The sequence below is a fragment of the Oryctolagus cuniculus genome, chromosome 6 (assembly GCF_051225735.1).
Source record: "Oryctolagus cuniculus isolate XC-2025 breed Fujian yellow rabbit chromosome 6, ASM5122573v1, whole genome shotgun sequence".
Classification (NCBI taxonomy): Eukaryota; Metazoa; Chordata; class Mammalia; order Lagomorpha; family Leporidae; genus Oryctolagus; species Oryctolagus cuniculus.
In genome coordinates this window covers 151,151,878-151,165,544 of record NC_142872.1, presented here as the reverse complement: position 1 = coordinate 151,165,544, position 13,667 = coordinate 151,151,878, and the positions used below count along the sequence as shown (strand labels likewise).

Below are 13,667 nucleotides of genomic sequence, written 5' to 3'. Positions count from 1 at the left end.
TAGCAGACACTGATAAGCTGATCCTTAATTTCATAGAGAATTTCCAGGGACCTTGAATATTCAAAACAATCTTGATAAAGAAGGAAAAAATTGGAATGCTCACACTTCCTAATTCTAAAACCTACAACAAATCAACAGCAACAAGATGGTATGGTACAGGCATAAGATAGATGTTCAAAATTCCACTGTGAAATAGAATTGAGATTCTGGCCAGCACCACGGCTCACTGGGCTAATCCTCCGCCTGCGGTGCTGGCACACCGGGTTCTAGTCCCAGTTGGGGCGCAAGATTCTGTCCCGGTTGCTCCTCTTCCAGTCCAGCTCTCTGCTGTGGCCCAGGAAGGCAGTGGAGGATGGCCCAGGTCCTTGGGCCCTGCACCCGCATGGGAGACCAGGAGGAAGCACCTGGCTCCTGGCTTTGGATCGGCACAGCGCGCTGGTGGCAGCAGCCATTTGGGGGGTGAACCAAGGGAAGGAAGACCTTTCTCTCTCTCTCTCTCTCACTAACTCTGCTTGTCAAAAAAAAAAAAAAAAAAAAAAAAAAAAAAAAAAAAAAAAAAAGAATTGAGATTCTAAAACCCAATTTATCTATAGTCAACTGATTCCAACAAGGGACCAAGGCCACTCAATGGGGAAAGGATGGTGCTGGATAGCCATCTGCAAAAGAATGACATTGTATTTTAAACTCAAATCATATATAAAAATATCCCAAATTAATCTAAATGCAATAGCTAAAACTATAAAACTCTCAGGAAAACAGAAGAGTAATTCTGCACAAGCTTCAATTTGGCAATGAATTCTTGGATACAACACCAAAAGCATGACCAAAGGAAGAAAAATAGATAAATGGATTTTATTAAATTTAAAACTTCAATGCTCCAAAGAACATTATCAGGAAAGTAAAAAAACAGCACACAGGTAATGGGAAAAACTCTTGCAAACCATATGTCTGATAGGTGACTTGTACCTATAATGCATAAAAAACTTACATAGCTGAATGTAAAAATGGGCGATGGGTCTGAACAGACATTTCTCTAAAGATATACAAATGGCCATTAAGCCCAGGGCATCATTAATCATCAAGGAAATATGAACCAAATAGTGAGATACTAACTTGCATGTGAATGTTCATAGCAGCATGTGTTAATAATACCCAAAACACAATTAAAAAAACTCAATATCCATCAACTGATATACAAAATGTGATAGGTATATCTATGCAGTGGTATATTATTCAGTCATAAAAAGGGATGAAGTACTAACTGATTTATGCTACACCACAGATGAACCTTTTAAGATTTATTTACTGATTTATTTGTGAGGCAGAGTTACAGATAGAGAGAGGGAGAGACAGAGAGGTTTTCCATCCACTGGTTCACTCCCCAAAAAACCACAAAAGTAGGAGCTGGGCCGATCTGAAGCCAGGAGCCAGGGCTTCTTCCAGGCTTCCCACGTGGGTATAGGAGTCCAAGCACTTGGAACATCTTCCACTGCTTTCCCAAGCCACTAGTAGAGAGCTGGATCAGAAGCAGAGTAGCTGGGACTTAAATTGGCACCCATATGGGATGCCAGCACCCCAGGCAGAGACTTAACCTACTAGGCCACAGCATGAACCTTGAAAACATGATGCTAACTGCAAAATACCACATATTAAATAATTCCACTTATATGAAATTCCAGAATATGCAAATCTATTGAGACAAACAGTAGATTCATGGCTCCTTAGGGTTGGAGGGAAAAGAGAGAAAGGTGACAGCTAAAGGGTATAGGGTAACAAAACGATTCTAAAGTTGATTATGGTGATGGTTCCTCATATCTGTTAATATTTTAACCACTAAGCTGAATACTTTAAATCGGTGAACTATAAGGCATGTGCATTATATACCAATAAGTTATTTTTAAAAGTTTAGTTAATTGGAGCCGGCGCCGTGGCTCAATAGGCTAATCCTCCACCTTGCGGCGCCGGCACACCGGGTTCTAGTCCCGGTTGGGGTGCCGGATTCTGTCCCGGTTGCCCCTCTTCCAGGCCAGCTCTCTGCTATGGCCAGGGAGTGCAGTGGAGGATGGCCCAGGTGCTTGGGCCCTGCACCCCATGGGAGACCAGGAAAAGCACCTGGCTCCTGGCTCCTGCCAGGATCAGCGCGGTGCGCCGGCTGCAGCGGCGGCCATTGGAGGGTGAACCAGCGGCAAAGGAAGACCTTTCTCTCTCTGTCTCTCTCTCACTGTCCACTCTGCCTGTCAAAAAAAAAAAAAAAAAAAAAAAAAAAGTTTAGTTAATTGGAAAGTATTAATAAGAAAACTAAGTTAAAATAAACAAAAGCCTATCAAGTAGAATTTAAAACTGCTGTGCTCCAAAGAACATTATCAGGAAAGTAAGGTGATAAACACTAAATTAATTATCTGCTGAAATACATTTCAGTAGACCAAAACTATATCCCGGGGTCGGCACTGTGGCACAAAAAGTAAAGCCCGTCGCCTGCAGAGCCGGCATCCCATATGGGCGCCAATTTGAGACCCAGCTGCTCCACTCTGATCCAGCTCTCTGCTATGGCCTGGGAAGGCAGTGGAAGATGGCCCAAGTCCTTGGGACCCTGCACCCACACCTCCAGAGGGAGCTCCTGGCCTCGGATTGGCGCAGCTCCAGCCATTGCAACCAATTGGGGAGTGGACCAGCAGAAGACCTCGCCCTCTCTCTCTGCCTCTCCTTCTATTTATAACTCTGACTTTCAAATGAATAAAATAAATCTTTAAAAAAAAACTATATCCCATTTGCTACATGCACCAAATTTAACAGCTATTAAAAACAATAAGAACTGTCAGAGGACATGTTGATATACATAGGCACATGAGAGCGTGTGCATGCACGTGCTCACACAGCTGCTATTCTGGATTTCAGTTCTATCCTAGTCAAACTAAACTGCGCGACTTCAGGTAAGTCATTTAATCCCTCTGAGCTTAAGCTCTCTCATCTGTCTTCTTAGGATTGTTAAGAAAGCAAACACCTATAATAAGACTTCCCTATATTGAATTTTATTTAAGGGTATACAAATTTCATGTATTTCACACACACACATTCAGGAACTCAGTGATACTTCTCTCCCTATTCTCCCTCCTGCCCATACTCCCACCCTTCTCCCACCACCACTCTTAGTTTTTACAAAGATCTATTTTCAGTACAAGGATCTTCATATTTGTGGAGGATATTTTCATATCTTTATATTTCTAGCCCAGTGCTTGTCAAATTATGGGTATTTAGTAAATATTTTGAAACTAACTTCAAAAAATATAAAGAGTTTTAGAAAAAATATTATTAAAACCCACAATTTCAGTATATACATACATGCCTCTAGAAGAACTTTACATGTAAGATTTCTTCAGGGTCAGCATAGTGGCACAGTGGGTTAAGCTGTTGCCTGTGACACCAGCATCCCACATGAGAGTAGGCTCAAGTCCTGCTGTTCCACTTCCAATCCAGCATCCTGTTAATGAGCCTGGGAAAGCAGCACAACGTGGCTCAAGTACTTGGGACCCTACACCCATGTAGGAGACCTGGGTGGAGTCCCAGGCCCCAGGCTTCAGCCTGACTCAGCCCCAGCCATTGTGGCCATTCGGGGAGTGAACCAGTGGATAGAAGACCTCTCTCTCTGCCTCTGCCTCTCCCTCTGTAATTCCACCTTTGAAATAAAGAAATTTTAAAAATATATTATTTTCTGCCAGTAATATAATGAATTGGCCAGTGAAAAACAACTTTTTGGAAGAATTATTTCTGCTCTCCTCTCCATAATCCCTTTTCAGGTATCACTTTATTATAAAATTTCAATCCATTCTTAGTCTTATAGATATGAGAAGAGACTATCATAGAATGACTTTTATCTAGACCAGGAACTAATGAAGTGCCTGCTACTGGGTAACTCATGCTCATTTGTTTCTATATTGCTGGCAGGCGCTTTTGAGCAAAATGGTAGCACTGAGTGTTGCATTGGAGACTGTAGGGAACACAAAGCCAAAACTTGGTTGGAAAACAGGATAGTACTGATTAAGTCTATTCAGACCCCCGTCTCTACCAGTGTGAATGGGGACTTGCAAAGAAATGCTCATTTTGATGAATGAATGAATGCACAGCAAACTCAAAAGAGAGGTCAGTTCGGTCTGAGTAGAAGAAGATCAGCATAAAAAAGATGACACTTCAGTTTAGCCTAGAAGATGAACAGGTATCCTCTAAGCACTCAGGATGGAGAGGGCAGGCAAGGAAGAAGTCACGTGAACAAAGACCAGAGGCTTCCAGGGCACATGCTGGTGCCACATGAATCCAGTCCCTATGGCACACGACAGTATCTCCTTATCTGTGGCTTTGCCTTCCACAGTTCCAATTACCTCGGGTCAACTACAGTCCAAAAATATTAAGTTGAAAATTGCAGAAATAAACAACTTGTAAGTTTCAAATTGCACGCCACTCTGATTAACATGATTTAATCTCTTGCCATTCCACTCTGTCCCAACAGGAATGTGAGTAATCCCTTTGTCCAGATATTCGTGCTGTATACACTACTCGCCTGTTAGTAACTTAGTAACCATCTCAGTTACCAGACTAACTGCTTCTGTTCAAGCAACCTTTACGCAGTTGCCTATACCTTCCTCACAGTGCCTGTGGTTATCCACTTCACTTAGACTTATCACACAGGTACGTATTTCATATTATCATTAAGAACTGAGTACAATAATTTTTTTAATGTTTAATTTTATTCATTTGAAAGATGGACAGAGAGAGATCTCCCATCTGCTAGTTCACTCCCCAAATGCCTGCAACCAGCCAGGACCAGGCTATAATGAAGCCAGAAGAAGAAACTCAACCCAGGTCACCTACAAGTAGCAAGGACCCAACTACTTGGCCATTGCCAGCTGCCTCCTAGGGTAGACATAGGCAGGAATATAGAATTGGGCTCAAAGTCAGCACTCAGATATGGTATATGTCATTTTAATTGCTACATAAAACACTGCTCCAAAAAGCGAGTAGAGAGAGACAGTCACTATTCATATCATTTTAATCACAGTATTTTGTTTAACTGTTCTATGTTATTATTCATTATTACTGCTAGACTATTTCACAAACATGTATAGAATATATAGGATTCGGTACTATTTGGAGTTTCAGGTATCCACTGGGATCATGGAATATGTCAAAAGCAGATATGGAATGGGGCTAGCTGGTGACATCATGAACATTCTTATAAACTATGCTCAATGGTTTAAAGTGGGCATAGAAATCAATATCTCAGCCGGCGCCGCGGCTCACTAGGCTAATCCTCCACCTTGCGGCACCGGCACACCGGGTTCTAGTCCCAGTTGGAGTGCCGGATTCTGTCCCGGTTGCCCCTCTTCCAGGCCAGCTCTCTGCTGTGGCCAGGGAGTGCAGTGGAGGATGGCCCAAATGCTTGGGCCCTGCACCCGCATGGGAGACCAGGAGAAGCACCTGGCTCCTGCCTTCGGATCAGCATGATGCGCCGGCCGCAGCGGCCATTGTAGGGTGAACCAATGGTAAAGGAAGACCTTTCTCTCTGTCTCTCTGTCTCTCTCTCTCTCTCTCACTGTCCACTCTGCCTGTCAAAAATTAAAAAAAAAAAAAAATCAATATCTCCTTTTTTTTTTTCAAAAGTAAGTATCAGATCATTTGGTCATGGGTAGAGAAATGATTAATCAAAGATAATCTATGGAGTTAATTTATGGTAATCAATATTTATAAATATCACCCATATACTAGCTTTCTTGTAAAAAGCTCAGCAAGGGGATCTTAAGAGTCAGTTATGAGAATTTGTACAGAAAGGACTCTGGAGATCCTCTGAATGAGGAACTCTTTCCTCTTCAGGTATAAAGGTGACAGCAGAAGGGCCACTTCTGTCATGAGCAGAGGTATACGTCTACTGGACAGATAAGAGGACTTATCTCCAAGTTTACTGATCCTGAAAAAGGGGTAAATCATACTTTGAAAGGATGATGCATTAAGAATATATAAAATGCGTATTTCTAATCTGAAATAGATTATTCTTGTGAAAACAGAGAAAATCTCCTTTAGAAATAAAGTATATAGTCCTTGGTAAACCTCAAAATTCAACTTACTCACATGCAAATTGGTAATAAGGGTGTTAATTACCTACCACACAGCATTGTGGGTAAGGATTAAAGGAATGAACACACATGAGGCCCTTAGAATATGCCTGGCATACCAAAAAGCAGAGTTGGCTTTACCAGGTTGCCCATTAAGTAGCATCTACAAAAGATGTTTGCCTACTGGATAGAGAATCAGGGTCTTGGCCCATAACGTAAAAAGTCATTCACTGATTTTTTTTAATATTTATTTGATTTATTTGAAAGAGTTATAGAGAGAGGTGGAGACAGAGAAAGGTCTTCCATCCGCTGGTTCACTCCCCAGATGGCCACAACGGCCAGAGCTGCACCGATCTGAAGCCAGGAACTTCCTCCAGGTCTCCCACATGGGTGCAGGGGTCCAAGCACTTGGGCCATCCTCTACTGCTATCCAAGGCCACAGCAGAGAGCTGGATCAGAAGAGGAGCAGCCAGGACCAGAACCGGTGCCCATATGGGATGCCAGCGCTTCAGGCCAGGGCTTTAAGCCACTGCACCACAGCGTAGGCCCCATTCACTGATTCTTGAATGGAATACACAGACTCCTAATTTCCTCATTTGAAACAGACCATTTACTGCCATGCTGTTTTCCTTATCTCATATGTATATATATTTTTCTGATCTAACTAAATTAGTAGCATTTTAAAGGCATGAGCCAATAAATAATTGGTTATTTATCACCATAAAGTACGAATAATTACAAAAGAACAGTGAAGAAAAACCAAACTCAAACAAATGTTTAAGTGGCTTCTTAACCACGGTGGCAAACACCTGACACTAACATTTCTTTCTCCTAATTTATTCAACTATCTTCTTTTGAATCTGGAACTACAATAGCACTAATAAGTACAAAAAACAAAGGGGCTAATAAAAGATGATTTCCCGGTTCTCTTTCAATAGGTTTAAGAAATATGATGAAATAGCGATGAAAGCATACATAGTTTTTAAATCAATCTTCATCGTGGCCGATTAGCACTGGAATGAAGGAGAAAGGGTAGCTCCAAAGGTGAATGAAGCTTCCTTTCAACTTCAGTCTAGGCATTTCCATCTGATTCCTCAAGACCTTCAAAGAAACTTGTGCAAAGAACATTCCTACTTGCAACTCAGCCACATGCAAAAATGAAGCAAGAAGCGCATCTAGAGCTTGCCCCAAATGCACACAGTTCTCCAAACTCGGTTTGTAACTCCCACCCACTGAGAGAAAGCTGGTGCCTGAGGCGGCACCCTGGACAAGCAAATTAGCATTTCCAAGGTCAATTGCTGACAGGCCTAATTGTTTACAGCAACTAGAGCATTCTGGCTGCCGAAGTTAAGAGGCTTAACCTCTCTGGCTTGCCCAATACCATAAGAAACTAATTTACCACATCAGCTACAAAGTATGAAAGCATTGTAGATGTGGATTCAAATTACCATACGGCATTTCAAACAGAAGCAAATACTAATAGGATCCCCAGAAATATATCATTTTTCATTTTAGGCTGGCCAAACAATTTTGGTAAAAACCTAAAATACCAATCACACCAGTGGTAGAGGAGTGACAACACAAAAGAAATTGATAGATACTATTTTGTTTTACCAGCCATTTGATTATGCATCAATCAAAACTGTTAAAAAGTTGCAAAACAAATTGGCTTAGCTACCCTTCCAATTTAATGCTCTTCTCTGATCTAGTTACTAAAACACCAGATACTTGCTGTCCTCTACTCCAGTAGCCATTGGCCACATGAAGCTGCTAAGCACAAGTGGCAAAGGTGAAATGTGGCTAGTTCAGACTGAGATGACCTGTCAGATTTTTATTTCAGCTTCCTCCAAAAATTTAATGTCTAAATAAGTCATTAGTAATTTTATACTGATTACACGTTGAAATAATATTATAAATGTGTGTGTATATATGTATAAATACTTGGTGGCTAAAATATTACTAAAATTTATTTCTCCTCTTTTGTACTGATGACAATCAAAAATTTTTAATTATACATGTGACTAACACTATTATGTCTAAAGAATGCTATGTAACACAAATACGTAATTTCATTTGTAAAGTACAGAAAGAGAAAGAAAGAATAGATCTGGATAATAACCTCAAGAATAACTAAATTGGCTTCAACTAAGTCAATCACCAATCTAGTCACAGCTTCTTTCTGCTTACCAGAGACATGTAATTTTAAAAGGAACCTGGGGGTGCCCGGTGCTGCGGCATAGCAGGAAAAGCCGCCACCTGCAGTGCCAGCATCCCATATGGGCATCAGTTCAAGTCCCAGCTGCTCCACTTCTGATCCAGCTCTCTGCTATGGCCTGGGAAAGCAGCTAAAGATGGCCCAAGTCCTTGGGCTCCTGCACCTGCCTGGGAGGCCTGGAAGAAGCTCCTGGCTTCAGATCAGCTCAACTCTGGCCATTATAGCCATTTGGGGAGTGAACCAGTGGATGGGAGACTTTTCTCTCTGCCTCTGCCTCCCTGTAACTCTGCCTTTCAAATACACAAATCTTTAAAACATAAAAAATAAAAAGGAACCTGATGTTTCAAAAATGTCCCTTAAGTGTGTTCTACTTTTGCTCTGAGTTGTCATCTTTGCTTAGCATTCTCTCCAATCTTTCCAGTGGTCACAGATATATGACAAATTGCTAGTCTCATGTTTTAATCTAACAGAGTGACTCCAATTCAGTCTTATCTATAGTAGTCATTTTCATACCCTGTTAGGTCACTGAAACCTAACCCAAGCCTCTGCTCCGAAGATAAGGAAACAGAATCAATGGAAAGAATATTCTCAAGAGGCTGGAAAAACCTAGATGGTATTCAGATACTATAATACTGTTTTAAAAACTAAAAAGTGACTCATTTGCTATTTCAAAAAGTGACATTCTAACATGAATGGGAGAGCTCAGAAAATAGGAGAGAAAAACCAGCAATTATTTCCAGACGCCCTCATGTGGAGAAACCATGCCAACTTCCAGGGTGTCACAGTCAGTGGAAGAGAAAATCTGGAGGTGTTGGAATGTTTGGAAATTTATGAAGACTCCAAGGTAACAGGAGGTGAGGTGAGGCAAACAGCAGCCAAAACTTTCCCTCAGTGCCCTGAAAAAGAAACCACTCAACTTTCTCATGAAGGCAGCCAAAAGGAAAGGAAAGCACACTTCACATTCTGTAACATAAAACTGTCCCAAACATGATTGGCCCACTGGAAAAAGGGCAAAACTACAGGATATTTATAGTGGATAATACATGGAAATGCTCCAAAAAGTGCTTTTTAAATGTAATCAGCAACGACAAAGTCAAGGTTCATTACTTAGACTAAATTCCATTTGTACTTCAGATTCATATGAGTTGTATTTTTAAAAAATTATTTGTTTGAAAATCAGAGTTACAGAGAGAGAGGGACAGACAGATCTTCAATCTGCTGGTTCAGTTCCCAAGTGTCTGCAACAGCCAGGGCTGAGCCAGGAGCTTCATCCAGGTCTCCCATGTGCGTGGCAGAGGCCCAAGCACAGGGCCACCTTCTGCTGCTTTCCCAGGCCACCAGCAAGGAGCTGGGTCAGAAGTGGAACAGCTGGGACACAAACAGATGCCCATATGGGATGCTAGCATTGCAGGTGGCAGCTTTACCCACTATGCCATTAACACCAGCCCCAGGAGTTGTATATTTCTATTTTGCATCAATGTATTTAAATGAAATTGAGTAACCCACCTAACAGAAAATGAAGCTAGTGTAGATGAGAGTATATCCTCATTCCTAGCAGGGTTGTTTAAAATGTTACATAGTTCTTTAGTTTCTTTGGTCTAATAGCATCAATGTATTTAAATGTTACAATAGTTCTTAAAATGTTATAATAGTTCTTTAGTTTCTTTGGTCTGATAGCATCAATGTTTTTTTACTTTACATATATGTGGAATTATTCAGGCTTCAAATTACTAAATTCCAATTAGTGTCTGTATCTTGCGCATAATCCTAAACTCTACAATCAACTAACATTGGTCAACAAGGCCTCTGGCCTTCTAATAAGAAGTGTTCTGGTGCCACCTAGCGGTGCACGTCTACCACCAAATGAACTATAATGACTACAAACCAGGGTTCTCCGAGTGAACCAGCAGCATTAGCCTCAACCTTTTAGAAAAGCAAACTCCTGGGTTCAATTAGACTTATTGAGATTCTGGTGGTGGGGTCCAATGATCTGTCTTAAGGAGCCATCTAAGTGATTTTAACATACAAGTCTGACAACCTCTGGCTTAGACAGTCCTTTCACAAAAATTAAATGCAAAGTCATAAAAAATGAAGTTCATAAATTAACAAAGGGTCATTTAGTGTAATGGCCTCCAGGTTCACCCATGTTATAACAAATGCCAAGACCACCTTTTATGAAAGACTGAATATTACTCTTACACACAGCCAGATACAAGAGCATTCCAGAAAGCTTGTGGGAATGGAATTAAAATATAGATTGTGGTTAAGAAAAATTTTGAAATCCATGCATAGTTTTTTCATAACATGCATTTTCTAAGTAATTTTTGAAGACCCCTTGTATATCACATTTTCTTTATCCATTCATCTACTGTTGGACACTTAGGCTGACGCCACATCTTGGCTATTATGAATAAGTCTCAATGAACATGAGAATACAGAAATTTTTCAATATACTAATTTTATTTCCTTTGAACAACACCCACTAGTAGGAGTGCTGAATCATACAGTAGTTCTATTTTAAAGTTATAAGGAATCTCTCCACTGTTTTCTGTAATTACTAATTTATGCTCCGAACAGCAGTGCATAAAGGTACACTTACCTCCACATTTCTGCCTTTACACTTTCAGTACCACATGCGGCATAAGTAGGTATATATCTTAAATAGTCTTCATTTATTTAACTTATAATAATATTTTGACTTTCAATTGGCTCGTTATAAAAGCAATTTAAGAAATACAAACATTGGCTTCTTGAAGTTATTGTTATTTTTATTATCATTGTGGCTATGACTAATATTAGAATCACCTACTTCTAATTACTGCTTCCCTTCAATAACAGACTTATGGAATAAAGTATAGGGGCAAGCCCAAAAGAAATGTCTCCTTTTTTAACTAGAGTCCTAATAACAAGAAGTAGTTCTCTAGATGGAGAAATATATTACAATGTAGTAAAAATCCGGAATGTGACTCTTCCTAAGGAAACAAGCTTTGAAAATACAAAGTCAGTTGTTCTGGCATACTAAAATTAAGTAACTTCCAGAAAAGTTTTTTAAAGCAAAATTATTACTGTGTTTTCATAAAATAGGTGAAAGGATTTTGAGCAAGCATAATTTTCTGGTTTTCTTTTTTTTCCATATTTACCAAATTAAGAATGCCTCACTAGGCCAGCACCGCGGCTCACTAGGCTAATCCTCCGCCTGCGGCGCCGGCACCCCAGGTTCTAGTCCCGGTCAGGGCGCCGGATTCTGTCCTGGTTGCTCCTCTACCAGTCCAGCTCTCTGCTGTGGCCAGGGAGTGCAGTGGAGGATGGCCCAAGTGCTTGGGCCCTGCACCCACATGGGAAACCAGGAGAAGCACCTGGCTCCTGGCTTCAGATTGGTGCAGAGGCGGCTGTGGCGACCATTTTAGGGGGGTGAACCAATGGAAGGAAGATCTTTCTCTCTCTAACTCTGCCTGTCAAAAATAAATAAATAAATAAATAAGAATGCCTTACTGAGGAGTAAAACTACTACCCCTCAAACAAACTATTCTGTCAACTAAATGCTTAACATTTGCAAATGTAGAGGAGAGTTACTTGGTAGACAGGACATGCCCCTGACTACGGAGCTTCCATTCTGATGGTTGTTCTTTATTCATAATTAACTCTGAAGCAACTGTCACACAGGGAAAACTGTGTTTCTTGGCTGGGTAGGGACTCAGGTGAGAAAAATGGAATCATACTAAAGAGGCAATGATTATTTATTAGCCACAATGCAATTTGGGTACATGAAAGAACAGGCAACCAACCCAATCCACTGGCTCTCTCATTTCTACAGGCACACCTGCTTCGGAGGAGCAGACTTGGTGGTTGCTCCTTAGCCTCACAGGGGTCTGCTTTCCCATCACCAAAGCAAGTCTGGAAGTAGTAGCCCAGGCCCACATGATGGCTTCCCAAAGTCCCAACTGCTTCCTTCCATAATCAGACTGGGCTCCATCTTTACAGAGGTGGCTAAAGCCAAGAAGTGCCATCTTGGACTTCAAAACCAGTCCAGAGAGCGCTGTTGAGAACTTCACTAGCAGAATAGGGCAAAAGCCAACAGGCTCTTTCAGAAAAGCATGCAACCTCATTTTGGAGTTCAAGATTCAGATAACGTCCCTCTCAACGAAAGAGCCAAAGCTTGCTGAGTTAAATGTCACTGACTGTTATGAGACTGCAAATGCCATTAGATTGGCACAGCGCACTTTTGATAAAGTGCAAGGGTGAGGGGCAGAAAGCAGAGAGAGACACCGCTTATCCGCAAATCCCTACTCTGCCCCTGCGTAATTGCCGCCCAGGAAAAGCACTTAACTTCACTAAGCCTCGGTTTCCTCGCGTGCAAAGCCCCTATGATATAGGCATATAGCCCCTATGATATAGATGGGATTACATTGATTACATCTGTGAGCTGGAGACCACGCCTTCACCCTGCCCCCTATGATCTCACGCCCCTACCTGACCTCACCTGTACACCCACCTGCCAGTCAGACTGTGTAACCACGCCCTTTTGGAAGTGAATAAAAGGCCTGGAGCACAGTGGGCCTGCCCTGGCTGTCCCACGCCTCCGGGGGCCCAGCCTTCTGGCTGCCGCTCTGCCTCTGCTTTCCTGCCCACAACAGAGCACCTGTGGGTGAACTTGTTCCACACGGCTCCCGGCCTGCTCTCTGCCTGGTATGGACCCAACGTTAAGTTTCTAGACTTTTCTCTCCTAAATAAATCCCTCACTTTCCTGTGTATTTCTCTCACTGAATAAATGCTAAAAACTATACCAGGTTGCCTGTTCTATTTATAAGCAGCTGATATATAGAATTCTTACCTAAATATACGGCAAGAACCTTCAAAATTTTGAGTAAACATCCCTGAATTCACCTACTCCACAGGCTCACCTGAGATATCAATGTAAAAATGGAGCCCTGCCTACCACTTGTGTCTGGCATACTCCACTCCTTACCATCGAATATTCCCACGTCTTTGCCATCATCACCAACTCTGGCATCATTCAACACACATCCTGCCTGACCATAGTAACTGAAGGCTTTATGCCTGGTAGCTCCAGAGAAATAAGAAAAACAACACAGAAAGAAAACTCAAAACACCTACCACCAGGGGCCGGCATTGTGGTGTAGTAGATTAAGCCGCTGACCACAATGCCGGCATCCCATATGGGTGCTGATTCAAGACCCAGCTGCTCCATTTCCAATCCAGCTCCCCGCTAATGCACCTGGGAAAGCAGCACAAGATGGCCCCAGTACTTGGGCTCTTGCCACCCACATAGGAGACTTGGAAGAAGCTCCTGGCTCCTGGCTTCAGCCTGGCCCAGACCCAGCCATTGTAGT

At 41.8% G+C, this 13,667-nt stretch overlaps 1 protein-coding gene across 11 annotated transcripts in view; it reads right to left on the bottom strand.

Annotated features, from left to right (window-relative positions):
- The window catches only part of NSMCE2 (NSE2 SUMO ligase component of SMC5/6 complex), a 249,738-nt gene that overhangs the window by 218,275 nt on the left and 17,796 nt on the right, over positions 1-13,667 (bottom strand). For 2 of the 11 annotated variants that reach the window (XM_070075483.2, XM_089336491.1), the window contains exon 3: positions 2,113-2,234. The exons of the other annotated variants lie outside the window; for them this stretch is intronic. The gene's annotated coding sequence lies outside the window, so the exon portion shown is untranslated. The remainder of the gene's footprint in view (positions 1-2,112; positions 2,235-13,667) is intronic. 11 annotated transcript variants of the gene reach the window in all.